Below are 27,282 nucleotides of genomic sequence, written 5' to 3' on the forward strand. Positions count from 1 at the left end.
AAGGTTAGGCCACTTGAAACAACTTTGGCTGTTCTTTTATACACTGAGGTTGTTACACATTGCTGAACAAAAGTTACCGCATTGGTTATCATTCTCAATCCCCCAAACAAAATAAAATTAGTCATTTACTTCATGACTGTTTGTTGGCCACCCAGTTTTTGTTAAAAGAAAGCATTAATAATTGTTTTGCAACAATCTAATAATGTGTTATTTGTTAATGTTTAGTTTTCATTAATAAAGTAAAAAAGTGTTGGTTGGCAGTAAAATGTACCTCAATAGCAAATTGGTCATTTAAATCCATGACTGTTTGTGGGACAACGCTGTGCGCAACTGGCTGCAGTATTTCGCCCACAAATATACAGTCAATTCACTTTATAGTCTATTCTGTAAAGCGTTTCGAGACATCTAGAAGATGTTAAAAGCGCTATATCAAATGCATGGATTATTATTATTATAATAATAGTGCCAATCACCCACGCAATTTTCCGCAGAATTTGTCAACCACCCCAACAAAACCAATAAAAACAAAATCCTTCCAAGAGCATAGTCCTTTGAATATAATTTATTACCTTTTTTTTACATAACAACTTTATTTGATCTGGAACCACTGGTAAATCAAGTTCAGTAGCAGCATCATGGAGGACAAAAACAAAGTCAAACATTTGCGGATGCTTCGCTTGTATTAACGGCAGCACCTCAGAATGAGGTTTGTCCGCTGTGAAGCCCACCCAACTTTTCCCCTCCAAACCAAGAATTTGTCAGCTTCTCGCCTCAATGCTCGTGCCACAAGCTGCACACATTTGCAGCAAAGGTTCAGTTTACATTCTCCCTACAATCTTTCTCACAAGGGTACTGTTCAGCGCCAGTCTTCAAAGATCAGCCGTTTGAATTATTCATCATTTGCCTGACAGCAAAGAGTTTGTTTTCATGATTCCAAGCTGTCAGCGTTTGTTTTAGCCATTTCACTTTCTGACCTTGAAACTCTCTTCTCCAGCTCACTGAATCTTTATCCACCGGTAATGATGCATAATTGTGCAGAGAAGTCACAGTGTGGGGTCTAAAATGTAAGTGGGTGGGAAACGTCTCCATTGGAGAAACTCAGCTTAACCCTCAACTGAAATGATATAATTATCAGCTGCACCAGACAGCCAAAGGACAGGACAATCTCTGGCACCAAATGCATTTATTGTGCTTCCATCTGTACAGCACGTCCAACCAGGCAACGACTACTGTACTGTAGTAATGAAGACAGAGCTCTCAGCAATGAGAAGCATACTGTAGCTGTCGGCGGGTGCTGTGGAAATGAAGGTTACAACCTGTGCTGTTAACAAGCCAGCTCTCGGCTCAGTCTGCAATTATCTCATGCTACTGTTGAGGAGGTCACAGCTGCCACTGCCCAGAGAGTAAGACATGGGTTCTGACCCCACAGAGGTCACAACTGCAAGTTTTAATGTTACCAAATTATAATTACTTGTAAATCTGAACTCACCTTTTTTTTAATTCCATAAATAATACAGCTCCCATTAGTTTCGGGAACAAGGTATCAATAAAGAACACCTACAGGGATCCCTGACCAACTGGAGCTATTCTGTGCAGTAGTATTAGCAGGAAATCCAATTCCTAAACTCTGGTGACCCCGAACTGGCCCATTGTGGGTTTAGCTGAGAAATAATACGCGGTTTAATCAAATGGGTTTCAGCACCCGAGGACTGAATTTGAAATTTGAATTTGAAAGGCTGAGTTTCAAACTCAACTGAAAACAGGTTTGTGATTCTTAATTACACCAGAAAGGGAGACCAAATAGGATACTGTACACGACAGCATCAGAGACTATTTACAACACGTAGAGATACTACACATAGTCGGAAGCAACACATCCCAAAATATCTTTCAAACACAATGCTAAAGCTAAAATACAATCAACAACAACAATTTGCAATTATTTAGTGCCCTTTACTCCGGACAGCGTCTCAGAGCATTTAACAGCCCAATACCGGCTTCCTATCCACCCAGCAAGGAGCAAACATTTGCTCTACACTCAGCATTAGCCAGCACACACTAAGCATGAATTTAAAGTAGACATTTCGCTGACATTTGATGGCCGATGGCTCAGTGCCACTTTTCAACACTCAGCCTGTAAACCATGTACTCACCACCACAATATGGCACAAGAGACAATATACGAGCAGGAAAAGCTGCATCTGTGGCGATGCTATCAATGGTCTTCAGTCTCATGGCTGTTCGTAAGATTTTGCTGAGCGCAACATTGCTGCCACGTTTGCCCTCAAAAAGAATCACGACGCGCAGCAGTAATTACTGCAAAGCACTTTGAGACTTTTTGCCATTACAGGAGCTTATCATAATTTCAGTTCCTTTCCTCTCTGAGAAGTGTGCAAGCTCCATTCAATCATGGTATTGGTCTCTCATTGAAACGGTGTTCAGATAGGTCCATAACATGTGCTGGGTGGTAAAAACACAAGACTTCATCACCTGGAAATTTCAAAATTCAGTCTTGATGTAGCACCTAAAAGGGTTTACCAAAACAAACCAGGGAATTATTCGTTAGTAACCAAATTGTTATTAGATTTTTCTGTTGAGACAAACAACAGCAACTTGCATTTATGTATCTCCCTTCATGTGGGGTAGCATCTTGGGAGAATTTAAATCAATGCCAGATTATGGAGCAGATACTGGAGGGAAGCACAGGGGGTGAGGTCCATTTGGTGAACTGATATGCTGGCCATTAGGGCAGGAGGCTTACGGCTGCAACTCAGCACAAGGTCACTCACTGATCTCAGTTATGCTGCCTCTGGAATGGTCTGGGGCGATTCTTTCTTTAGCCCTTCAAGGGAAGAAACACCCCCCGGCTATTCTAACGCCTCACAGCAGCCGTTCGTTCGTACATGAATAGCACAACCAGCTTCTCCATAGCAGCTGCCGGGGATATAGCAGAGCATCCAGACAATTATAACTAAAATTAAATTGAAAACGCAGGCTGGTTGTCCTCCTATACCATATGTATGCAGCCATTCTCCATGCGAACCAGGACAGATAGGATTTGGAGCCTGCAGTGGTCAGTGGTTTGGGGAGAGTAGGGAATAAGAGGTAAGTGGAGCTGAGCCACACCCACCATCCACACATGCATTTTCAGGTAAAAGTTCCCTATGACGATTGAGAACAATTTTACTGCAGCTCAAGGCAAGCAGATTTTCCTGTGCTTTACCCCCACCCACCACCAGTCTCTCTTCCTATGTCTCTCTTCCAAATGAAAAGTGTTTACTGAAGTTGGAAAAGGTGAGGTGGGACTTCATTTCAAGCTCCAGAAGCAATCGAGCGTAAATTCTGAAAGCTTAAACAAAAATTGCTACAATGGAAATGAAATGCCATCTGCACACATGGGGCCATGGAGTGGAAATTTGCTACAGAGCAACATTGTAATACAACTTGCTATTTGCATTTCAAGTGAACAGGTTCAAAAGCTGTCATGTTAATCTAATTATAGGAGAAGAAAACAACGAACAAACGGCAACAAAAATCAGATCTCAAGGAGTATTTCTGTGGTGAGAAGTCAGACCTCCAAGGCAACATTGAGTTATAATAATACCTAAACTTGGTATAGCCCCGTTTATGTCTGGAGGACATGCCTGGGTACTTCACGGGTAAAAAGTTCCTTACGTAGGCTTAACAGGATTTGGAGTGCTTGTATTTTTGTAGGCAAAATGTTGGCATTATGTTTCCAATTGATTCTATTCCAAATGACTAAATTCATCCAATATGTGATTCTATTTCTATTTAGAAACTCCTTCCCTTACATTTCCAGTTGAGATTTGAGGGTTAGCTGCAATTATATGGAGCCCCTAGCCTTTTTCATTTCATATTTTCCTTGTGCACTTTGCTGACAGATCACTTTGACCACTTGATGTTCATAGTTTGAATAACAAGCAGAAACACAATTTGGGCTCCATCACAAAACAAGCAGAAACACAAATAACAAAATGTCAGTAAATTTGCATTCCCACTGCCCACAAGAACGCATATTCAAAACTACTTTCTTCTGGTTAAAAGTTGTCAGCAGTCAAGAGGCTCCAATTATATTTTTTCACAAAACTCTGTATGTCCCACTGCACCAATGTTGTCTTTAGGATTTGTTTTCCTTTCAATCCCCATTTAATTTGCTGTTTACCCATTGAACAATTGGTTTCTTTGCTACGTTTCACTTTATGTGTCAACCTGGCTCAGTAATTGCCTCTGATTCAGAAGGTTGGAGGTTTAAGCCTCACCTCGGGACTTTGAGCTCATAATCCAGGCTGTCACTCCAATATAGTGTTGGGGAGTTTGTTTTTATTGGGAGTGTCGTTCTTTGCATGAAACTTTAAATCTGCTTCTTTTGGAGGAACTTTTGTTCAAAGATTCCATGTCACTATTTGGGGAAAAAAAAGGCAGTTTCTTCCAGTGTCAAGGTTTGAAACCCCCTGAAAAATTGATTCCTGAAAAATGGAGTCCTGTAGCTCAGTGGTTAGAGCACTCGCTTTGCAAGTGAGAGACCCGAGTTCAATTCCAGGCAGAGCGAAACCTTGGGCAAGTTTCCTTACTCCACACGCCTAATAATAATCCCTCCAAAAAACCAAAAACAATAATTAAATTGGTCATTTTCAATCTACGACTGTTTGTGGGACATTGCTGTGCGCAATTGGCTGCCGCGTTCGCCCACAAATATACAGTCAATTCATTTTACAGTGTGTTCTGTGAAGCGCTTTGGGACGTCCTCCTGACGTGAAAAGCGCTATATCAAATGCAAGGATTATTATTATTATTATTATTATTTCACTTCATAGCTGTTTGCGAGACTTTACTATGAGCAAACTTTGCTGCTGAATTTGCCAACAATTATAAGTCACTATACTTTACAGTAAATCCTGTGAAGCACTTTACAATCTCCTCCTGATGTAAAAGCCGCTGTATCAAATGCAAGGATTGCTATTATTATAACAACCATTTCTCATCCCTATTTGTTTGCTTCATATTTCCATCAGCACAAAGGGAAAGAAGGTGAGAAAAATCAAGATCAATTGAACAATTTAATTTCCAAATTCAGAAAAGTAAAGCGCAATACATTAACAGCATATCCGTTGATTTTGGTTTCCGATAAAGAGCTTTAGCACGTTTAAAAATAGTGAAGCACAAAAACAACTTTTGAATCAAAAGTCCCAAAGCCTGCATTGGTTTATCATGGTTAACAGTAACACACACGTGCCCCCAAAACATACAGTCTCATCACATTGCAGTGAAACGCATTGGGATGTCTGCTCCACATGAATGGCGCTATACCAATTTCAAGTATTATTATCTTTCTCATTAATTGCCTCATTTCAAGGAATGGAGAAGTTTGAAATAATGGAACTTGGAGAGAAAAACAAATGTTGCTACACAACTTCAAAATCTTTTAATGGGTGAGCTGAGATTCCAACCTGGTATCCCATTGGGAAATTTCCTTTCCACCCAACACATAAAATTAGTTTTTATGATTTTTGATAATTCTGAAATGTCCTCTCTGTGTTATTGTTCCCAGGGAATTAATATTTTCAGAAGACTAAAAAGAAAGTTTAATTTATTTTGTTCAAACCCAGGTTTGTTAATTTCTATGCAGAGTATAATGACTGAATTTCATTTGAGTCCAATTATTTGTATTCTATGCTGGACAATTTAATTTGAATATCAAATTCAACATTTCATTCTTCTGCATTTATAGGCAGGGTGTTTCCAGCGATCAGACTTAATGTCAAACTTTTTAAAAGAAACACAAGGCCTTCAACTCCAGGTGGATCAGAGATCCACACAGTATGACCCCTGCATTGTTCAGTTTATTCTTCCAGAGATCAGCAAACAGTGTGAAAGTGGGGGAGAGGCCACCAACAAAGAGGCACTCGCTCCCTGAACTTTACAACATGCACTTTACCTGGGTGCCAGTTCTATAATAATCTTCGCATTTGATAGAGCGCCTTTCTGTCGGGTGGATATTCCAAAGTACGCCACAGAATAAAGTGTAAGGTGCAGTAAGTGTACATTTTGTGGGCACAGCAATGTCCCACAAACAGCCATGATGTGAATAACTAATTTTATTTGGGGGGATTGTTGGCTAAAATATCAGGAGAAATTTCCTTTGCATTTGAAATATTGGGATTTTTATTGAAAACCTCAGTTTAACATTTCATCCAAAGAATAGCACCTCCTACAATAAAACACAATGTGCAAATCTCTGCAGACGCCCTCCTCTACTGCCCTGCGCATATACACATATGGTGCTGTCAGCACGCAAGATACACAAGAGCAGTTCACAAACGCTGTCGCTGTTATGTGTGTTCACATGGGTCTGCTGTACATGCGCTCGAAAACCCCACAAAAACTGCTATGCTTATTTGTCACAAACTTATACTTCAGTGAGAGAAATAAATCTAGGTAAACAGGATGCATTAAGCGCTCAGTTGTTTGCAAAGGGTTGGATGGCTTAATTATACCATTTGTCTGAACGACTACAGGCAAACCCCTCAATCCATTAACAACACCTAGAGCTCCATAGTCAAAAGAGTTCAGCATTTGGTGCCTGCGTCGCCCCTTATTTCCCCTTTACCCAATTTTTATGGCCCATTTTGAAATGCACCGCTGCACTTGCTGAAAATGGAAAAAGGAAATAAACTGCTACAGAAATTCCTATGATATTTCAAAGGCAATCAGAGCAGGCATTTAAACTGACACAAATGGTTTTTAAAAGTTTTTTCCCCTTTTTATTTGAAGAGAATTGCACTGAAGCCAGCAGACAAGCAATAAGAATGTCAGATTGTAAAGTACGTCACTGACACCGCAGCCTGCAATTACCATCTACTCATCATTGTCTTCTCCAATAATTAAGCAGCCATTTGAATCTTCCTTCGACTGCTCAGAACACAAGGCTACTTTTGCTCTTAACCTGTCACACCTCACACAAGCTATTTTGGGCAAGAACGATAGAGAATCTGATTTTCAGAAAAACGTTTCTGCATTGCTATTTGTTATGAACACGTAGGTTAAAATGCACCACTTTAGAGGATTGCTCCCACTTCTTTCTGCAATAAATGCCATTTAACGCCAAATTATGGCAAAGCAAACTGGAGTCTAAATTGTCCCACTTATGTGTGACAGTAAGAGCCCAAGCTTTCAAGTCAGGAATTTTCTTCAAGCCTTACTATTTTTATCAATTATCTCAACTATCTTCTACTGTTCTTTTTGGAACACTTCCTAACAAACCTAGTTTTCTCACAATTCACATGTTGGTAGACTCCTATAAACCAATCTATCATCCTGCATGCATTAACTAAATTCTATCTTTTTAGTTGATCTTTGTAATTAGTTGGTAAGTGGAGGAAGGGGCTCCTAAACAGGACTGACCAGAATAAGTACAAACATACTTAATGACCACTCTTTAACATTGGGGTGTCACGCAGGGACCTTGCCTGGCAATCTGAAACAAGACCCAAGTAATGGCAGAACAAGAAAATGCTGAACTTCATTCAATAAGTAGAATCACACAATCTAAGTTTGTGGATGTAGTTTTTTTGGGGTTTTGTTGATACGTAAAGTCTGCAAAATGTATACAAAGTGGAAAGCTGCCTACTGCTTACTGTTTTCATAACAGTTCCTGTATTTTGGTACCTGAGGGTTCATATTTACTGGAACTAATCAAGGATTTTCTCTGCAATGCACCATAAAAACACTGAGGCCGAATAATAATTGCAAGTGTGCTTGCATGCACTTCAAATTAATCCCAGGATGAAACTCAACAGAGCAGCTTTCAATACTGCAGGAAAGGGCAAATGATAAAGCGGACAATAACAAGGGAATGCAACATGTGCTGTCCAAGCAGAATGCACTGGCAGAGTCAGTGGAGCCTATCATGTAACTTGAGCATCACATGTGAAAACCATAATGCAGATTTTTCTTCAATCTTTGCACGCAAAAGCAAGAGATCCAAGAACAGTAAAATGACCTGAAAGTATTCATTCAACTTCAGAATGATGGAGTGAGCAAAGACCACTAGAACAGACTCAACACAATCTGCACCGTCATCATAGACTCTCCATTTTCTGAGGAGCATAGAACAATAATCCTTGTATTTGATATTGTGCCTATAACCTATACATTTCTCAAAACTTTCACAGGAAATTGTTGTAAAATGTAGAGGTGCCTGTGTATTGTAGGGGAATGATGAATTACCACAGGTAAAACATCTAAGATATAGCTCTGTGCAATAATTTCTGAGCACTGTAATCGAGCACGTATTTCAAAAACTTAATCTCACAACAAAATCTCAGGATCGAGCCAGGCCTGATTGCCTCTCACAGCTGACATTCCCAAAGTCCCCCCAGCATAGGAACCAAAGAGTTCCAGAGCGCACTTGATCAGCTATCTGCACTGATCCTTGCAACCTAGCTTCAATCCCGCTCTTAATCAGAGCTCCCTTCAGATCGTTTTACAGTGCAGACTACTGAAAGACTTCATCTGCTCCGAGATTTTTTTTCAAATTCTGCTCCATTTCAAATGGTTAGAAGTTCTGACGACCGTGTGGCTGCATAGTTGGCAAGTACATGTTATATCAGTAACAAAAGGCATTTGATATTAATAATAATAATTCTTGCATTCAATATCAATGCCTTATCACGTCTTCAAGACATCTCAAAGCACTTCACAGAATATACCTGAAATGTTCACCCTTTTTTCTTTACAAAATATACTTTTGAGTACGAATAAGCAAGGTGTCCATATGAAAAAGAAATGTGTTCATTTCTTGCTTCACTGTTTCTTTAGCTACCTACCCACTTTGAAGCACATTTCAGAGAATGAGTTCAAGGCAAGTGCCAATATTTACAGAAACTTTGTAGCACATTTAATCAGCTTACTTTATGGAAAGTGGAAAGGAATGTGAAATATAAAATTGAAGTCAGCCAAGTGTTCCTTCGAAGAGACGCCACATCTGCTACAATGCAAGATACACTATCAGGTACAAAAGCACTTTGCTGCACTTCTGTCAAAGTACATTGATCAAAATGGGCTTCACGTGCATCATAACAAGTGCAGTGAGATTTGATAATAGATTCTCATTTACTGATTTTTTTGTAGTGACACGATGTATAATGGAAATGTACAATGTGCAATTTTGGGGGAGGGTTTTGAAGGAAATTATCAGGAGTAAAGTGCCAGGATAGAGAAAATACCCTCACACAAAGGGATAAAGATGTAAATATTTTTAATACTGAGAGATAAACATCCAAACACTTACTGATTGGTAAACGTGTAAACGCTCTCTTACTAAGGATAAATGTGAAAATACCTTCAAAGCAGGGGATAAACATGTTTGGTTCTGGCTCGGTTGGATGGCACTCTCGCATCCAAGCCAGAAGGCTGGGGTTCAAGCCCTTTTGGGACATAGAACTCAGTCTAGGCTGATACTCACATAACATGCTGCATTGTTGGAAGGTTCTATGCTTGGATGAGACAGTAAACCAAGGTCCCGTCTGCCTCTTGGACTTAGAGATCCCATGGTATTATTTGAAAAGAAAAACAGGAATTTCTTTCAGTGTCCTGGCAACAATCCCACAGATAAAATTTGTCATTTACTTCAGAGTTGTTTGCAAGACATTGCTGTGTGCAAATCTCCTGCTGTGTTCACTTATAGAATACATGGTCACTGCAGTACCCTTGATAGTAAATCCCTTGAATCGCTTCAGACATCCTCCTGACATGAAAAGTGCTATATCAAATGTAAGGTTAATTTTTTATCATTAAACATGAAAACACTCTCAAAACTCCAGGGTAAACGTGCAAATGTGCTCACACTGTAAATTCTGGGTGAAATTATGTCACTGACTTCTCATGCGTCCAAGGTAAATTTAACCTAATCGCAATTATCCCAGAACAATTGTTCTACGTTGTCATTTCCTATTACAGACTCATTAAAAATAGGGACATTTGTATGTATTGGAACAATGCCATTCAGTTTGCTGCAGGATTAGAATGATTAGAAAAACAAATTTGTCATACTTTTTTATGTATGCATATATATTATATATACATACATATATATACATATATTATATATACATACATATATATACATATATTATATATACATACATATATAAATATATTATATACATACATATATATACATATATTATATATACATACATATATACATATATTATATATACATACATATATACATGTATTATATATACATACATATATATGCATATATACATACATACACCTATATATATATACATAAAAAAGTATGAGAAATTTATTTTTCTATTCATTCAAATAAAACACCTAATCTCTTGTGTTGCAAAACAACCTTCTGAACTCGGGGAGTGGTGTGAGACTGCGAAGCACAATACGTCTCTAGATCCCATCACATTTCATTATGTGATTTTTCTTTACATTTCATAAGTTATCAGATCACATAAGCCACTTAATATGGACCTATTTTAGTGCAAAGTCTGTACACAGTGAGATCAGTGCTGCAGAAAATGCTTACTATGGGTGTTAGTTGACTTGTCGCTCACTTAACAAAACAATGCAAAGCAGCAGCAAGCAAGCAGGATATATATCGGAAATCAGTTACATTCAGATCTCCATAAGTCATACTCAAGCTGTGTGATGCTCAGGTCAGGCTGCAGGAAGCAAATTAAGGGCAATACTTTCAGATGTACGGACAAAGCAGAAGAACAGGCACAGATTTGGTGTTACAAAGGGCATTTGAGGACAGACAACGGGAAGTATTTCTTTACCCAGAGGGCAATTATAATATTGTTATAATACGACAGGAATCAGTTCCCAGGAAAGGTGGTTGAGGCCAAGAGGCTAGACTCATTTAAGAAACAACTCAATGCAGTGATGGGAGAATGGTAAGGTAAGTATTCTTCATCTGTTCCTCTCTTGGGATCAGGCCACCAGCTCACAATCTGTCTGTGGTAGTGTGGCAGTGAGCTACAATTAAAATTTGCACCAGAAAGATGAATTATAACAAGACACCTATTCGTGGTTACGTTAATGCATCGGCAGAAAAGAAAGTGGGCGACCTGCTCTTGGGAGTTCTGCATTCATGTTGAGACAGACATCAGCCCATCAAATACGAGTGCATAATCCCACTCAATCTCTGACAAGCATACAAATGTGGTAATGTTGCTGGAGCTGCTTGAAGACATTGGGTTATTGGTGCAATTTTCCCGCTGATTTTACCGGCCTCGTCTGAAAATAATGGCAAGAGAGACTGAAACTGTTATTGCTCTCCTCAACCACAAAACGTCAAACTAATATCACTTGCAAACCCTGCACGTTATTGATCCACTTTTTCTCTCCAAGTACAAGATAGGAATACAGTAGGAAAACGTGTGAATTCAAACCAAAACAGCAAAGAAAAATGACCAGAGGGGTCAGAAAGAATACAGAACTATTTACTAGTCTGAACACGATGGAAATCACAGGACAATGCAGCGTTTCCCTCAGACATTTAGTGCAATCTGCATACAAATGTATAATTGATACAGGAGGGTTAAAGTTTGCGGACACCTCATACATGTCCGCACACCTGTACAAGCAAACCATGTTTCATCTCTTCTCCTCCATAGAGCCCTCTGCAGATCCTTGGTCACTTTCAGACAGCTGGGTGTCTGTTACATTCACTTTAGGGAATGAAAAAAAGTCTAAGGAAATAAGCTAACTCCTCAGGCATTAAATGAGGGAGATGATGTAAAAAAGTACAAGACAAGCACCAGAAGGCAAATAATGTTAGCTAAAATCTCTGTAAAACATGAACACCCGTCAATGCAATCATTCAAGATCTTCATTCTTTTTAAATATATATGTAATAAAAAAAATTGCATTTGATTTGCTTGCAGATTTCACTTGCGTAAATATAAGATCCAGCATCAACTGTGAAAAGCCTTAACCATGCTCGTTCAACATGCAGGAGAGTGTTGCATAGTAACTCTGCGCCCCATTTTCGACTACCTGAATTCTCCATTGATCTTCATCTTTGTGGTTCTGAAACACAAAGAGCAGGTATTTCTCATCCCTGACTGTACTACATTAACCATTCTCAATAGGGCTATAGAATTGGCCTGAGTACACCCAACAGTGAGGAAGGATGGGTGGGGGACGAGTGTATATCAATCAACATTTCTGCTCCTGATCACCACTGAGTAACTGCTAAGGGCAGGAGATAAGAGAAAAGGCTTTGAGAGAGAAATGGGGGACAGAAAAGAACATATAAAGGGTGTTCAGCTGCAAAGATGAGGTTTACGAGTCAGCGATGAAACAGATCAAACATAACCCTTGCGGCTCGAAAGTACTGCAGACTGGTCTGACACAGAGCTGCTGTTCCTATCCGGTTAATTAATCAACTGTGATAACAGCGAATAAAGTATCAAGTACAAGGTTCACAATTGACAGTGAGCAAAATAGAGCTGCAGCTTCAATGTGAGAGCACAAGATCCCCAAATAAAAGTGGTGCTGAGATTCCAACGTTCATACGCCAATTAAACACGCACACGTGCCCATAGGTGAGTTACATACGCATGCAATATATTTTGTGAAGTGCTTCAAGACATCTTGATGACAGGATAAAGCATTATACCAAGGATCAATTAATAGAATTCTCTGAGCAGAAAATATATTGCAACGGTTTTAGTGCATTGTTCATCTTCCTGGAATCGGCAGGCACATTGCCATCCACATTCAGAAACCAATGTTAGCTATGGTGAGTGTAGTTTCACCTGAAAGTAACTGCAAGAAGTTGGAGCATTACCACACTTGTGTTTTAACATGTGGTGACTCAACAGCCGCTGCTGTGAATTAAGGGAAGAAATAAGTGAATGCCAACCAATAACAAACTAAAATCACGAGGGCCATCTGCTGCTGCTCTCCCTACTATGTTTTTGAACAGTCCTTTATCAGAAAGCACATCTAAGCCGTCAGTTTGTCTAAGAGTTTGCAATCAGGGTATTATGAATGTTAAGAGTGCTTGGAGCACAAGAGATGCAGTTTCATAAAAAGGACGAAGATTTGAACTGTGGCAGCTACAAGCCAGTTTCTTATTAAAATGGTGACAATCCTACCCCCATTGCTGAAAAATTTAGTGCTTGTATTAATGCATCAATATCAGGTCAGCGTTATTATAGGCAGGAGGTGTTTGGATTTTGGATTTTGTGACGTGCGGGGAAGTGCGTGCTCCAGCAGCCACAGTCTCTCCGAGTGCGAAGAATGTTTCAGGAGAGTGGAATGGCTTAATCGCCAAGGTCAGACCCTTTCACAGTGCTTTCAAGGACCAATGAGAAAGATTTCAAATTTACTGAACTGAATAATTATTAAAAAAAATCATTTTTAAGCAGCGAGAGAAATACACTCCCTGCCCCCCACCACCAATTCCAAAGAAGGTGTTACGGTGATTTCAAAGATGCATAGACAGGCCAGTAACAGCAAAACGGCAACCACATGCCGCTATTTTGTAAAACAGATGGCCACTTGGAAGGAAAATAATGTGAGTGCCAACAGATCACTAAATAAACGTGCAGATTTTCTTTCCAACAAAAATCCAACAAGTCAAAGATTAGGAGCTATGGGTCCTGATACGGAGAATCAGGAGTCAATCCTGCCAATAGGTTTGCAGGACTTTCCAAGAATTCAGTTCCAGAAGAGAGAACGGGTGTGCTTTCTACAAATTCCTTTAGGATATGAATACCAAAGCTGCAGGCTCTTTGCAGCTGGAAGAATTGGATGCCAACTCTAACCTTTGCCTGATAACTGAGATTAAACGTGGTTGCACTTAGGTTTACCAAATCATAGGACTGCTCACACCCTCACAAAATTCCATCTAGCAGCTGATGAGGAGGAGTTGGAAGTACAAATGGGCCCAATGCATGCACAACATCACTGTTCAACAACAACAACAACAACAAGATTCCATTTATAAAGCGCCTTTCACGTCAGGAGGACGTCCCAAGGCGCTGCACAGTTGGGTCAGGACCCGAGCAGGGGGAAATGGTCAGGGTGAGGGGAGGGAAGGGAGGGAGCGAGGACAGGGAAGAGAGTCGAGAGGGGAGCTGAAGGCTCGGTCAAAGAGAAAGGTTTTGAGACCGGCCTTGAAGGAGGAGAGGGAGGAAGCAAGGCGAAGGCACTGGGGGATGGAGTTCCAGAGCCTGGGGGCTGAGAGACTGAAGGCCCGACCACCAATGGTAGGGCGATTGGGGCGGGGGACGTGGAGCAGACCGGAGCCGGAGGAACGGAGGGTACGGGCAGGTAGGTAGGGGGATAGTAGGTCAGAGAGGTAGGAGGGAGCAAGGCCGTGGATGGCATTATAGGTGAGGATGAGGATCTTGAAATCAATCCTCTGGGGGATGGGGAGCCAGTGGAGGCGAGCGAGGGTGGGAGTGATGTGGTCCCGAAGCCTGGTGCGGGACAGTACACGAGCTGCAGAGTTCTGAATGACAAATTGGGGATTGGGGAGTGAACACGACTTAGCCCAATGCCACATAAAATGCATAGCAGCTTATTGAACTCATGTTAATGTGCTGAAGAGTATTTATTCAACAATTTGCATTTATATAGCACCCATCATGCAGGGTGAGGTCTCAGAGTGCTTCATGTCGTACAGAGAATCCAGGTCTTACCTCAGTCACTCCGTTCACCAATGTGCTGTGCCTGAGGTTATCAAAAGTACTTGACTTTTATTTAGACTACAAAGCAACACGTGTTCATATACACACATATATATATATATTTAAAAAATGAACAAATACACATTTCATATCCATCAAATGATTAGTGCTGCTCAGAGACCACAAACAGCATGGAATGAATTAATCAGGATAACAAACAATTACAAGCAAATGTAGCAAGCTCCTCTTCATGCAAGAGAAAAGCCTCAAGGTTTCATCTGCTGACAAGAGGAGCCACCTTAATTATACTGCTATCTGTCACCCTTACAGATAGATTGTGGTACAAGAAGCTGAATCGTTCAAGATCTGTCAGTCAACCACCCAGACTCAATGTGAACCTTCATCTTCCGAAAGGTAAAGGGGCACCTCTTTATTGAATTCAATCAGGTGAAAAAAAAGGTAGCAAGCATGACGGTTTCCTGCCTTAGCAGGAGAGGAAAGCTTGTACTCATTTATCACATATTGCAGCCGTACTTGACACAAACAACAACAGTATCAAGTGATCTACAACTATTATCTTGATCGACAACTGCATGGTAAGATTTTACTCGATGATGTATCAGAAAGCGCACAGATGTACAGTGAGAAAGTAACTGCCCTCTGAATATCAGCAAACATACCAAAAGGCAAGTGTATTCCTCTTGCCAGTTACTGGCACATGCATGATGTTTAAGAAATTACATAGAAGTAACCAGTAACTGTTCAACACAACATATGAAGCATAAATTAAACTCGTGTCACTGTTGGGTTAACCATTTTCGGGCCCTTACCTCTGAAATTCCCTCCCTCGACCACTCCATTTCACTCTCCCTCTCTATTGGTTTTCACGTCCTACCTTAAAACTTACCCCTTTGACCGTGCCCCCTATCCCCCTCTCCCCTGCTTGGATCCAGCCCTGCCACTGTAAAGTACCCCAAGGCATTATTGTTTATGAAGTGTGCAATATAAATGCAAATTGCTGCAACTGTCCAACAGAATTAATCAGTAACATGTATGTGGATGAACATAGCTTCCAATGACCATGATATAGCTACCTACATCTGGGTTAAGGCTCAACATTTATTGTATTTTGATTTGAGCAACTCTTTTAAAAAGTTTCTTTTAAAAAATACATACAAGAGGATTGCGATTGGACTTTACTTCCATCAAGTTAAAATACATGTTGGTCAAGGTACTGTGGAGCAACAACAACATGCATTTATATAGTGCTCCTCGCCTAGGGTAGCGTACCAGAGGGCTTGATGCAGGGATGATCCTTGGGATGTTTCAATTCTGATTCACTGCTCTGCTGTCTGTCTGATGTTATTGTTGTAAGTCTATTCTCGAGTGAGCTTCAACGAAGGTTTACCTGTTCGGTCTGATCTTTGTGAACTAAGCCAGAGCAACAGAACATCACTCCACAGCAGCAGCATTCTTCTTACCATTTCTGTTGACCATCTCTGCTCAAGGAAGCTATCGTACAGCTGTCACAGACAGCTGCACAAGATTCTAATATTCTAGTGTATTCCTAATGTTAACCTTTGCAGAAGTCTTGACAATAACGTACAGCACATCATGCAGGAGAACTTCATGGCAAAGCTGACTAAAATGTAAACCGATTTTCAAATTTATTGGGTTCAATGATCCCTTTTGGAAGCAGGATGAATACTATTAGCAATTTAATTTGGAGTTTATAAAACTGGATCCTTGTAATACAAACTATGCAATTTTGTATCTGCAATTACTGTTCCAGTGGAAAATTCCCCATTATTATTATCACCTTCTATTTTCTCCAGACCAAGTGAGTATAGTACAACAATTTTGTTTGTCAGCATTATTTACCTGGTCCACTTGTACAGCTGGCATGTTAAGTGGGACAGACTGTGGGACAGACAAGTCATTTAGGGGAGGAAAAAAATGCTGCAAGTTTCAGATATATAATTCAGTTTGGTGACATTAATGGACTCCAAATTCAATACTGCGCAACTGAATCTTGCACAGGCTGGGAAAAGAGAATCAGAAACATTTGGCTGAAAATTCATAGAATTTATTTTAACTCTCAAAGTATTGAAAATTCATAGAATTTTTTGAATTCCAGAAGCTGGCCCCACAGTGTCTGTAGTTCTTAATTCCTATTTTCAGCAGAGTTAATGCAATTTCCAGTTCAGTATCAATTGGTTGTAGAATAAAATTAATCATCAAGTTCAATTAAGCAAAATGTTTTGTTGGTCAAAATACAGTTGCATCTATGAACACGTGAAACAGAATTACTTATTTGTGAGAAACAAGAAATTGAACATAAATCAAACTGGAATGTGAATGCAAAACATTTTTCTGATGGAAAGCTCCAACTAAGATGCAATATGATTTTCTTGCAAACACAGAAAGTTTCAGTCAATAAAATCAAGTGTGCACCAAACTCATCAATAGTTTCTGATCATAGATAATGCTCATTAAATATTATATGATCAGCATCAAATCCAAAATCCATGACCTGTCTGGATTGGGGGAGCGGGGGAATGTGTTGTATTCCATTGATGTGTTGTGCAGTTCCTATATAACACATCAATGGAAAAGCAATGAACTAATGTGGTAAATTGGGTAAAGCCAAAAAAGTTTCAAAGCGGAAAAGAAAAGATAAATCCCTTTCACTTTAAATCCCTTTACGCTCTTGTCTATGTTACCCACACAGTAACAGCAGTCACACAGTCTGCTACACCATCGGCAAGGATGAAAAAAACACCAGAGATTTTTTTTCCATTAACAATTCTGACTGATGAATACAATCAAATATCAATTTCACTCTGTAAGTCCCCTGCAACCATAGAAGTGCTTAATAGGATTCCAAACTCATGTCCACCAATGCCTATAAAAAATGGTTCCAACCAATACAAGGAACAATAATAAGGTACAACCTTGTGAATCAGAGAAGCCCTTATTTATTTTTGCTTTCAGACAGCAAATCACCAAGAATTAAGATGCCTACAGCCGAATTCTTGGCCTTTTATGAAAGCTACTGATCTCTGAAGTACCTCACACATTTTGCATATGTTTCCTGGGAGCAAATAATTTCCGATTTTAGAAGGTAAATGCACCTGCTCTCTAGCCCACTGCATATGGGCAGCAGTTTAAAGGGCAGACAGCAGAGAGCTACATCCAAATGCAACCATATATCAAAGCAGCCCGGAGATAAAAACAACCTCTTCTAAGCCCCTTTTTTTCTCTTTGAACACTTCAGTGTATATCGAGCATTAGCACTTCAAAGTCATCTTAAACCTCTCACTTCAGATGAAAATATCTCTGCTGGATTCCAGTCATTTAGTTTGTGAATATCATTGGAAGCCTTATTGACTTTACTTTAGCCATGTGCTTTCACAATGGGATAGTGACAGATTATCATCATAAGTCAATCAACATTTCATAAACTAGTCGCTTCCTCACTAACCCCCTCACCCCTCCGTTCCATGAAAATGCAGCATAGTAGTTGTAATAATCTGCAAGTCAAGCTGGTTTCCATTTTACAAACTTGATTTATGTTTTATTTCTATCCTCTAACTGAGTTAGACAATCAGAACAAGAAGACTGGTAAACTTGTTAGATGTCTCAGTACTATCAGATATCAACCTGGATAGTTACTGATTTCACATTTGGAAAGTTACCACTGAGATCAAGAGAGCATGGTTTTACCAAATCTGCTAATATTGTGCATCATTTTGTTATCAAAGTTGCAGCACTGGATTGAGCATCACAACAAATTGCACTTAAGACTGGGAAACAGGAGTTCCAACACCATTATAATAGTCATTTGGATATCCCATGCAGCAATTTTATTCCACCAACATTATACAAACAATGTCAAATTTCCTCTGCCTTGGAGCCTGCATAATCCATTTGACGTGCAGTGGAAAGTTCTGCACTTTCTCTCTCCCCCTGCTCTAGAATGAAGCTAAACTACAGTGCATCAATATTAATGTTACCCCTTGCATAGAATGATAAGGCACAGAAACCGACCATTCAACCCAACTAGTCTGTACCGGTGAATATTATTTTACAAACCTGATTTATATTAAACATTATTCTTTCATTGCTTTAAAACGTCAGTGGCCCCAGTATCTCCAGAAGAATCACCCATTACCTGTTTATCTGTAACTGCACATATTACAAACGCCTTAATCTATCAACCTTCTGACCTCAAATCATCTTGGAAGTCTGCCAAGTTTGAATCTGTATTCACAATTCAAATGTAATAACCATTCTCTCAGCACTTTATCTGGGCCACATCTCCTCTCATTCTTCCTTCACTTTTATGTCCTGTATATTCTATAATAAAATGGGCTGTGCTCCTGACTGAAGACTGCCACATGACCATAGACATGGACTTAATGAAGGCGAGAAGGGAATACAGCTAAACATGAGTGAAATACAAATTTCATGTCAGACTTGGATAAACTAACTCATGAAAATGTAGTCATGAATACCAAAGAGAAATTGACAAGACTAAATGAGCACAGTCCAGGTTTACAAATCCACTGAGGTCTATCTTCTTACAAGGATCAGCAGAAAAAGGCAATCTTTTCTCCATTCCTTAAGACAGCTAAGATTGTTACCTTCAGGAACAGGCAAAAGACCTGTTTTACTGCATAACAAAGTGCTGCTATTAAATCTATAGACTGAAGCAAAGATGCTCGTTCTATAGATTCTCAGGTGATGAGCCTGAGGTAATGAGGCCACCTTTACCTCAGTGGGCTATTGGAAGCTCTTGAGAATGAACTGGTAAACAGATTTTGCTGTCTGCAAATATTTTTCATCATTTGCTAGATCTATGTTTTCATGACGGAGATTCTGAAAATGCGCAGCTTCGTGAGGCCTGTAAGAACCCAGTGAGAATTTTTAAAAAATCCTCCTAATGGCAATAGGCAAGATATCATGTTAAATTTCCCAATCTGATGCCTGCACAATCCAGCTCAGTATTGATCACTCACAACTTCCTGTCAACAGTCAGCAACAACCACAATCACACAGCTTCTGTCAACATGAAGCATTAATTCTAGCATACTGAAATCTCTGATGGAATACACTAAATTTGCCATGAATCTGTTAAAAATTGCATGTTTCCCCTACACGGGTGCCAGGGTATTGCACATGAGTAAAATCCTGCCCATAGGTAAGAAATGGGTAAATAGAATAAGGCAAATGCAAAGGTTAGCATGTGGTTCTTTTATCTAAATAAAGCCCAAAGTGTTTCTCTCTCAATGCCAACTCTAAGCATCTATCAACTTTTGTCATCTCAAACCAATGTGCATTTGGAGTGAGAGGCCTAAATTAACTCAGCATTTTAATTAATTTAAGGTGGGGTGATATATTCTGACTGATAAAGCGATTAGAGAAAGTTAGGCAATATGTGCAATGTCACACAATTAGGCATGTCTGTAGTGCCCCGGCATGCAGCAGTGACAGATTTATTTGTGGCAGTGAATTCCTAGAGAATGCTCACAGGCCTTGTGTGGCTGTATTTATGTGGAGCACAAATCACTCATGCTTTTCCATCAGGTCCTACATCTAATACCACCTTGAGAAGAGCAAGAAAAAACGAATCAACCACAAATATTGGCAAGTGCTTCTCAGTAAATCCACAGCAGTAATCCAATTTTAAGGTTCTGGTGATGAATAAGAACTGGTGGTTTCATGCTCAGGATATAATACCTGAGCTCCACAGCTGGATTACTGTTATGAATTTAAAGAACAATTTATTATCCTCTTATATAAATGTATCTACCAGGATGTTAAAGTCCTTACAATTAGTCCTAGGTTGTAAGCCCCAAAGTTGGACAGATTCACTTATTCTAGTCTCCTATGAAACATGCAACCAAATTCTTCTGCAGTGTATTATTGTAGTGGTACTCTTCAGTCAACAACACTTCACTCACAAGATTTAATCTTACTTTTAAATGGTGCAAATATGGCTTGTGTTACAGTGATGGAGTTATCACTGCGTGTTATAAGATGGAAGAAGTAATTCTATACCTCCAACTGAATCACACGTCATCTCCGCCTCCACAATTAAATTATATTCTCCGTCCCACCCATTTAAAATTCTGTAACAGAGCATCTTTGTGATGGCAGAGCATTCACCGACCTGACCGGGAACGTGTTCAGTTGATACAAGAGAATCAAGGTTGGGGGGTGTGGAGTATTTTAAACCTCGACTGTATGGTTAGTCAGTGTTTGCAAACTTTAAGGCTAAATTTGATTTTAAAAAAACACAAAAGTTCAAAGAAAGAATAGCTTCTCAAAAGAAACGTTTGGACAGCATCCATTCATCAAGACAGCGACACTTCCAAGCATTGTGTTAAAAGTACTGCTTGCACAAAATGAATGTTTCCTGGCAATTGCACTGTGAAAGCAACATGTGGAACATGATTAGCTTCAATGCAAATCAAGATGCTCAAGTCTTTTCTCTGTTATGAGCAGCATACATTAATATTATTGCCAGATTTTACTAACACACACTGATTCTGAGCAGACTAACAGTAGGTAAAGATTTCAATCAGTGAAATCACTCAAGTTTCATCCTCAATTGATGCAAATATAAAAATGCTCAATCCCATCATCCCACAATATTTGGATATTTTTAGAAATTCTTTTGCTGCAAAAAGTGCATTCTGGACCCAAATTTTATTTTTTAAAAAATACATATTTTGTGGTTGGGTCACCCAAGAAGTTCCTGGCATCATTTCAATGCTTCAACTTGAGCTTGCATTATAGTAGTTTGGCAATTGCGCTTCTTTTTATGAATCAAGAATTCCAAAAGCTATCAAACCAGGCACTAGCCTGGGTCAAAGCATTGCTATGACTGACATTTTTCAACATCATTTATTTGCTGTCACTGACACCAGTCATGAATCAATCTCTAAATACAGAATTTATTCCCTTCAGTGCGGAAGGCTAGCAAAGTCACCCCAATTTTCAAACGCTGCTCTGCAGAAGACTGGAAGCTGCAGAAGAGTAATGTTATAGCCATCTCTTAAAATTACAGACAGTAACTCACCTCAGTTTAATAGTTTCCGTGGAAGTCACACCTCAGAAATAAGCAGCAAGCTTATTTACAATGCAAATCACCTTTGTTAAAACAAAAGCAAATTGAGTTTTACAAGAAAGCAAACATATGTTAACTGAATGAAGAATGTAAGCATCCCAGTATATCCTGGTTAAAAAACTGCTGGCCAGATATTCCCTTTGCATGTTTTTCTGTAAAGTGCAGTGACTATGTTTTTGTTGACAAGTTCAAAAGAAAAACACCCTTGGTTAAGCATTATATCGACAGGCAGTAACATAGCATACATAGCATCCTCATACCGTTGATTTAATTCTCTCCTCTTAAGCTAGTTCCATCAACTACGTCATTAGTTCACACTGTTTAAATAAAATGACTTGGAATTCTTTTTGAATGCTTGATTTTAAAAGCAGGGAGGCTTGATGGGAAGACTCATAAAGTCACTTAAAAATAAGTAAGACTTTTGGTTCAAATAGCTATACACCAGCATGGGGTCTTTGGTCTTGCCATCACTTTCTTATTCAATTGCAGCCTTTATCAAAAACACTACAATACAGCTTGAAACCAAGGGACACGAACAGGAAAGCAGAGTGTCATCAACAACTTGCATTTATATAGCGCCTCTCACGCAGGGTAGTCAGTGGCGGAGCACGACACCCAGTGGGGAGGGAGTGTTCCAGAGTTTCCTGGCGTACTGACTGAAAGCGCAGCCACCTATGGTGGAGTGGAGGGCACGAGAGACAAACAGGAGGCCAGAGCTAATCAGCAGAGGACATGGGTAGTGGATAGGGGAGCAGCAGGATGGAGAGGTAGGTAGGGCATGAAGGGATTTGAAGATGAGTGTGAGGATCCTGAAATCGAATCACCAGCAAATTAGTTTTTTTCTTTGTAACCAACACAACACTGATGGCTCGAGAACATTTAAGTAAAAGAACTACAATTCTATTATAGATTTTTAAATGATATTTTTAAATTCAGACCTCAGGTGCCCAGTTGGGCAGGACGTGATAAGTATTTCAGCCTATAAGTCACACTGCACTTGATGTTGCACCGCAATTATCCACCATTCTGAAATCTCAGTACCCTCTCTGCAGGTTATCCCTACCTTAAAAGCAGAATTCAAACAACCTTATTGCACTGTTAGATCAGTGAGGCTTGTACTTGTGAAACGATCCTTACTGGGCTAAAAACTGTGGAATGGGGTTTCTGAAGAACACTATTCTTAAAATGCATCACAAAAGTCACTACAATGTATCAGATATCCAGTACTAAGGGGAACATTTGTTAGCACAATACCTGCTGCTTGGCTTTCAAGGATGTGTGTGCATCTTCAGCTACACACACAGGAAAAGATAACAATTTAACCTTGAAACCACCTTGGAGAGCTTAAATTTAACTGAATAACCAATTCTAGGCTAACAAGACCTGCCTTTGTGAAGCTTTCTGGGACATAGCAAGTATCTTAATCACTGAGAATATTAACACTATCAGCAACCTTCAGTTTAGCTGATTTTTTCAGACTTTTTACACTGATGAATCAGTGTTCAGATAATACTTAATTGAACATCCAGCTCTAAGGATACATTGGAAATCAGCACAAATCTCACCCATTGTGGTGTACTCTACTCTTAAGAATAGAGTAAAACACAACTTGTGAAGGACAGATCTCATGCCACTGGAGGTCACTAATGTGCTCCTTAAACACTATGGGGCAGAAATTCCATAATATGCAAGCCGTCCACGGGGAACAGAGGCAGGAGGAGGTGACAGAGGCTGACAGCTGCGTCTCCTTACACCCAAGGTGCTGCACCTCAGGAAACTTGTGAAGGTGCCTCCATACCGTTACGTGCTCCACCATGTGCTAACCCATCATTTGCTTTGCCCTCTGGGTTCCATTGATCTGCTTGGCATTGTACAGGTGTATTACTGGAATTAGAGTGGGGAGAGGGGGTCTTTTTACAAAAGAGGTTTTGTTTCATATCAGTGGATAAAGTAAATTATGTGCCATTGTCACCTACTTGTGCCTTTTGAATATTCCACTAAATCTCACACCTCAGACAGATATTATCTGACAGAAACATCCATGTGCTGTAGTAAACCCAGCTCCATGTACTAATGGGTTTTCCTGTACATTACTCTTCTTCCTGTATACTTTCGATATATAAACATATATAAACAAGTCTGAACCCACAAAGCAAACACATGTTCCCACATATTTATTTGTTTCACTTCCAAGCAAACAGGAATATATTCTCCCACTCCTTTCCTGAATCTAGGCTTCCCTGCTGGGGTTTGGATTTATTGGCACAGAGGCCTCCAGGAACCCAGCCACAATCTGTGATCTAAGGAACAGAAGTGGGTTTGAAATGGCTTTTAATACATAATCCAAATCATTAGAGACTAAGGCTCTTGAGCCAAGAGAAGATTTCAACTCAACGCCAAAGTAAAATTAACTCTTAATTTTAAAAGCAAACCAGTTTCTGACAAAATGAAGTGCTCTGGAGCAATGATGAAGCTTTTTCAATCATTCAACAACAACATTGTATAGTGTCTTTCACGTCGGGAGTACGTCCTAAGGTGCTGGACAGTTAGGGATTTGGAATAAATCTTACTGCATAAAGGGAGAAACACCTAAATGGAAGGAAAATGTTCCCACTAAATGCAACCCGAAGGGAACAGGAGAGGCACAAGCTCAGTTGCCCATTCTAAAGGTTCAATCTTTTCAAAAGTTTTCCAGATTTCTACCACATAACAATCTCACAAGATACTGTACGTGGGGCAGGAGGCAGGGTGTTGTATAGCAAAACACCCTCAATTCTCAGGATTATTAACAGCTACACCACTATAACAACAACTTGCATTTGTATTGCACCGATCACACAGGGTAGTGTCCCAGAGTGCTTTGACCAGGCGAAAGTCTTGCTGCACTCCATGTTAGACCCCAACTTTTTTTTGAAATGTTGGTCTTGAATTTCCTATTACACTAATTTCTTCAAAATATAACCCGTTTAGTCTAATCTCACTGCTCTGTTACCTTCAACATCGAGTACAAGCAGAAAAATATTAGTAGGTATGCTGGAAGGAAGATATCAAATGGGCCTGAGGGGATGGTCAACAACAAATCACATTTGTATAGCACCTTTTACGTCAGGAGGACGTCTCAAAATGCTGGACAATCAGGGATCCATACCCGAGCTGGTGGTTGGCCAACAACCTCAAATCCTATGAAATGTTTGGAGTCGTCCTTCCAATGTCAAAGGTGCTATATCAAAAATGTAAAGATTATCTTTCTGATAAGCCAACAACACACCACTTGTCCCCAGTTGTTTCAGCAACACTAATTCAAAACTTCCTCGTATTAAAACTAATTCTGTGTACGCTAATTAACTCAATATTTTTACATAAATCAGTAGATCTTGGTTGAAGCTCATGTTTATTTATTCAAAAAGCAGTGCCACAGAAGGGGCTAGAAGAAATTCTCTCCACAGTGTCCTCTTTAATTAGGTTGTTAATGGCATATAACATACTCCCTGCTGGTTTCTTGGCAGTCAAAAAGCATTACACCTTTGATCACTTCAGTAGATTTTCAGCAGCAAAAATAAAAATGTTTTTCGAAGCTCCAGGTACTCAGAGTAGAGCTGGAATTTTCTGGAATTCAACATGGCTGGAATTGGAATTAGTTTAAATGGTCCCTTCCAAGAGATGCAAATATTTTGAAAACTGAAAGGTGTTGCAGCAACTCAAAGGCTTAATGTGTGCTGTAGCTCAGAGCTCATACAATGTAGTGGCAGTGGATTCTGGTCACCATCTCAGTTGAGCCCCCTTTAATAATTGTTAAGGTTGAGCATTAAATGACTCAACCTATTCACATGCATCTTAGGGGTAGAAGTAAAATGATCAAATCTAAAATTAAAAAAATGGCAAAAATGAAGCTGATTTTTTAAAGATATCCTGCCTTTAGATTTAACTCATTGTTTATTTATGATGGGGCAATCACAAGAGGAAGGTGAAACTCGGTGGAGGGATTTTGGAGGACACTATTAGAAGCTGAATATTATTATGGGGGGAAAAAAATATTGAAAGTACAAGTGATAGTTTCCTTCAGTCACTGTCTGGAGAATGGATAAATAGCAAGTAGAGATAGGAATGCAGGAATTTAATTCATTTCTGATCAATTAGATTTTGTAAGAACTTTGAAACATTTATTTTTACATGAAACATTATTGTTCAAAAAGTTTGGACCTCGGCATCACTGGGCAAAGCAGAATTCCAACTATTATCACAGGGTAGTCCAATAGCACTTTGTCATGCGGGATGAGGAGAAAGAATAGACTATCTACACAGCTGTCGGAACAAAAGTGTGTTCAAGTTTATAGGAAGTACGGACGGAACTGTACCCCAACATATCAGTGGCTTCAGAGGAGAAGAAGAGAGAAAAACAGCAGTGGATTAGGTCATTGGTGCAATTGTCACCAGAGCTACCACAAACCGACGGGTTGTTCTCTTGGTCACTTAATAACGTTTGGCTCCCTTTAGGGAAAATTGACATTTCCATCAGCACTCCTTTCTACAGTAATAGTCTACGCCGAAGAATAGGTCCCATGGACATCTCCCTCATCATGATCAGTAAATCCTAACAAAAATTTGGAGAAGTAAATTAGTACTTGTGAAATGTGCAGCATGAATTATTCCAGGAGAGTAGAAGGCCAGTCTTCTGTATGTTTTTGGTCGATAATTACCTTTTCCAGTGGCATTCACGGCTTTTTTTTTAAAATGGAGGGGGAGAAAGAGGAAAGACTTCTGGCTTTCATTATATGGGGCTAGAAACAAACTATTAGGAGGAATCTGTGCAGACATTGATATGATGCTTCTCTAAGCCTCCCTGCTGCCTGTACAAAACAGATTGAACTCCCATTGAAATTCCAACAGATGCAATAATGTTCACATTCTAAAAGCCTCATGTTTGTAAAGCATAATACATACATTTACTTTTTTTGATAAGCCGGATAGTTCTATTACATGAAATTCAAATTGATGATTGACAAGAAAACACTTACAGAGTATGCAGAGCAAGAACAAGCAAAGCCTTGGTTATTTCTGCACTTTAATTGCACTATGCCAGTAACAGGTTCACAGAATCACCAACATTTGCAGTACTCATATGCCTTCCAACAGTGTCTATTGTGAATTTGTTAAATATTGTATGCTTTAAACATGGTTTATTGTTTACAATAGAATCATACGTCAGCAAGACGTATTTCTTGAACTATAGAGAACTAAAATACTTAATGAATCTGTTCAGTCTTACTGCCTTCAATTAACTGAGGAACAGAGCAATTTTATTCTTCCGTTTCCCTACTCAGAACTTCCGACTTGTATTACCTCCATTGTTGCCTATCTAAATGAACAACTTTTAATTATTTATAGTTCTCTCCTATGTGCATAAAAAAGTCCTATCAAGTAGAGGTGAAATCAGTGTGCTAAACTATTGAATCACAC

The 27,282-nt window shown here is 39.5% G+C and overlaps 1 protein-coding gene across 4 annotated transcripts in view; it reads right to left on the reverse strand.

Annotated features, from left to right (window-relative positions):
- The window catches only part of stxbp6 (syntaxin binding protein 6 (amisyn)), an 86,491-nt gene that overhangs the window by 30,208 nt on the left and 29,001 nt on the right, over positions 1-27,282 (reverse strand).

The sequence above is a fragment of the Callorhinchus milii genome, unplaced genomic scaffold, assembly GCF_018977255.1.
Source record: "Callorhinchus milii isolate IMCB2004 unplaced genomic scaffold, IMCB_Cmil_1.0 Scaffold9, whole genome shotgun sequence".
NCBI classification, from domain to species: Eukaryota; Metazoa; Chordata; class Chondrichthyes; order Chimaeriformes; family Callorhinchidae; genus Callorhinchus; species Callorhinchus milii.